Here is a 4,058-nt window from a genome sequence, read left to right as displayed (position 1 = left end):
GTTGACAGACTTGACAGATTCAGCTTAAACAATCATCTATTGTGGTTTTGCATGGTAGAGGTTAAATATGCTATTTTAGGAATATTAATAGGTATTATGATGCGGTGAACGATCATCATATATGTGAGATTGCCATAAAGGTATATATGGACTATTGAATCTTTTTTTAAACTGCCACAACGGTAAATTTGAATTGCTTGTTTCTTACTTTCTCTATACCAATTGATGCATCGATTCATTAAGACTATCATGAGGAATTGAATTATTGGCCGACAAAATAAGCAATCTAGTTTCCCTTAATATGGAATTTAAGGATCTTAATAAATAGGATAAAACTAATACGCACACAAACTTGTTCCATTCATAATGATACTGAAGAATGGAAGCAAAGCATGTCCCGTGCATTTATGGATAGCTCCCATGTTTGTGGCTTCGTATAATTAGCTCTTATCCTGAATTATATTTGTTGTGAAAATTGCCAACACGATCATATTCACAAGGCATTAATAGACATTAAATATTGTGGGTCATCACATTCATAACCATATATACTAGAGAGACTCATGATTTATGAAGTAACATATTAAAGTTTCACATCAATAACTGCCAATGTGTGTTTATTTATAACTCAAAACTAATTGTCAATATACTAAGATTAGTCCATATTAACAGTTGAACACCATGAAAAGTTACCGAAAGTTACAGACTAGTTTTTATTATCTTTTTTTTTTCCGGCAGTTTTTATTATCTTAACATTTACAATTTGCACCAAAAAAAACATTTACGATTTAAAAGAAACATACATATATATATATATATATATATTAGTAAATATCTAAATAAATAAAATCACATTTAGTAGGTTTAGTTGATAAAAAGAGTTAATTATGAGATAAGCATTTATTTCCATGGGTATTGTCTAATTAGGACTTTTTTCCCGTACTTACAGATTTAGGTATTTATTTTGCACTAAAATGACGACATTGCCCTCTAAAAGCTGAACTCAAACGCTTCGATCTCCACCGCAGTCTTCTCTGTTCTCTCTTTCTTCTGTGATGAACAACTTCAACAAACACATACATCTCCATTTTGAATCTTCTGAATATGAAGATTAAACAAAAAAAGAAAACTTATGCATTGATTCGGCAATATAAATCTGTTATCGAGGTGCAAATCTATTAATTATGATGATTGTGGTTGTTGAAGAATGAAATAGACGGAGACGAGAAACTTGAAAAGTTAAAACCTTCTGAAACTTTAAAACAAAAAATTGCATAGTTTGTTTAACTATTTTTCTTTGGGTTCACCAATTACTAGTTTTCTTAGGGTTTAATTTTCATCAATCGAATTGAGTATATTAGTCAGCGATGGCGGAAGCAGAGAACCTAGAAAAAATATCTATTTTTACTTTTATGTGTGTGATCAATTCGCGAAGGTGGTTTGATGTATTTTTGGTTTGAGATTGAAGAAATTGGGATTGATGTATAGAGCTTTCGTTTTTTGCTTTTAATGGTTATGAATCATGAGTTCAGATTTGAGATGGAGACTCCACGAAGCTAGAGCTATTGTGACATTTTTTATATTGTTTATTCATATTTGTTTGGAACCCAACAAAAAATCTTTTGAACGAGAAAAATTGAACATTTCTCTTGAGGCAAACCTCTTCTATGTCATCGTCTCCGATCTACTCCTTTGCCGTCTCCACCGCTATGGCTAAATAGTCGCTCCCTGATATGCTCAAATTAAACCCTAGAGCTACTCTCTCAAATTAAGAGATCAATGCAGTACTTAGGGGTCGAATTCCACAAGGACTCAAGACTACACAACAAATTATAGAGTTTTATAATTATGCTAAACAAATTGATTAAAATTAAAATAGCAATGCAAAATATTAAATAAAGCTGTTGTAAATTCAGAAGATCAAAAAGCTAGGCCTAGGGAATTTCTCAGGAAATTATGAAATATTAAATAAATCAATAAATTAGGATTCAAACAATTAAGAACAGATCTAGAACTCTAAACACTTTTGTAAATTAAATCAGTTCTCACTGCAAATAATATCTAAATTTAAAACCAGAAAATCCAAATCTCTTTGTAAAATTCTAGGTTAAAAATCAGCAATAAAATCAGGTTTAGATTGTTCACAAAATTATTAAATCAAATCTCTTTGCAAGAAATAATTTTGGTCATCAAAAGGTTTTATCAGGAAAATCAATTATATTCTCATATCAATTTATTTTCCTAAAGTATTAATTCTAGGTGATCAATCAAGGATTAATATGAAGAACAACCTAAGATGAAGATCTAGCAAGATAAAGAATCCTAAATAAACAGATCTAATAATTCATAAAATCCCTGTGAAAAACCCTAAACCTAACAAGCAAACTACTCAGACATAATCAAAGAAGAACAAGACATGATTCTGAATAATAAGCAATTGAAATTAAAAGAGTAAGGAAGGAGTTTAAGAATTCTTCTCTCAAAGCAGATCTCTCTCTCTCTCCAAAGCTCTCAAAATCTCACCGGGTTGCAGGAAAAATAAAACTTGATAGAATAAATCTTAAGGGTTTGGAAAACCTAAAAACACTATTTATATGTCCTAAAACACGTCAGGGACTTATGTTGCAAATATGGAAAACTTTGGGGCAGATTTGTAAATTTTCCAAAACTTGGGTCTTGAGTCGGCAGAGATGAGTGTCGATCGATGCCTCCTATCTTGGTGTCGGTCGATGCTCCTGCTTTCATCCGAGACCAAATTGATTCTTCAAGATTTATGCTCCAAAACATCCAAATTGCTCCATTTTGCTCCTTTCATGCTAAAAACCTGTAAAGACTCAAAAACAATCTAGAAACAAATGAAAAGACACTAAAAGACTCTTTATATCATGGTTAAAAACCACAAAAACCATGATATATCAACTCCCCCAGACTTAGCCTTTGCTTGCCCTCAAGCAAAACATAAGCTTAGACATGTGAAAGAGGTTTGAAAACAGGGAACTCACTCAACTGCATGATGATTCTTATTTACACTCTTCATTTACCTGACTCAAGAACTTACTTCTTATACTCAACCATGATAAGCATCAACATTCCTTACTCAAATCCCACAATCCTTTGGAATCTCTGAAATCTCCATTGTCATCTCATTAGTCAATATTAAAGCACAAATAAGGTGAATTCTTACCTTGGGTGTATTGATCAGTGGCATATGGACTCTCTTCAGGCCAAGACATTCTTCTTACATCTCCTTTCCTCTCCCTTTTCTCACTTCCATTATTTTTTCTTCTTTTTTTTTTTTTTTCTTAATCAAAGGTGTAAGCGAATACCGGGGTCATCGGTAATTTACCTACCCCTCGCTTCCAAGCTTTGTGTGATCATTTGACTCAAGAGTAGAATAATGAGGTCACTGGTAATTTACCTACCTCTCTAAACTGATCAAAATCATCTCATCTTTTATTCTCTCTTTTTCTGATTTTTTTTTTTTAAAGTACTGAAGGGAAGAGAGAGGGGAGACATACTTTGAAAAATTGCACTGTCTTGTATGGCCTGAAGAAGAAGTCTAGTCCACTGATTTCCAACCCCAAAGTAAGAGATTAAGTCCGGTTAAAATCCTGATAAAAGTTGAGACAACGTTAGATCAATCAGATATCCATTGAATAAGGGCTTTCAGGATTGTTGATAAGGCTCATAGTCTTTCTAAGCTTCAGTTCTGAGATCAAGCATAAACAAATAATCATTAGAGTGTTAGCCAAATAAGAGAAATCATTAGTCAAGATCATAATTCCCAAAGACAAAAAGAAAAATTTTGAAAAATTTGACTCAAACTTTATGGTTTTGACTGACACAACTGAAACTCAAAAACAGAAAACATAGTTAGTAACTAACCTCCCCCAGACTTAAACAACACTGTCCCCAGTGTTATCAAGTAAGAGGAAAGCAAAAATAAAAATAAAATAAATAAAAATCAAAATCAAAAGAAAAAGAAAAACCTACCAGTGGGTTGCCTCCCACTAAGCGCTTGTTTTCAGTCATTAGCTTGACTGTGTTGGAGCTCAGAC

Source organism: Camelina sativa, chromosome 20 (genome assembly GCF_000633955.1).
Source record: "Camelina sativa cultivar DH55 chromosome 20, Cs, whole genome shotgun sequence".
Lineage (NCBI taxonomy): Eukaryota > Viridiplantae > Streptophyta > Magnoliopsida > Brassicales > Brassicaceae > Camelina > Camelina sativa.
Note: the sequence above shows the minus strand (reverse complement) of the source record.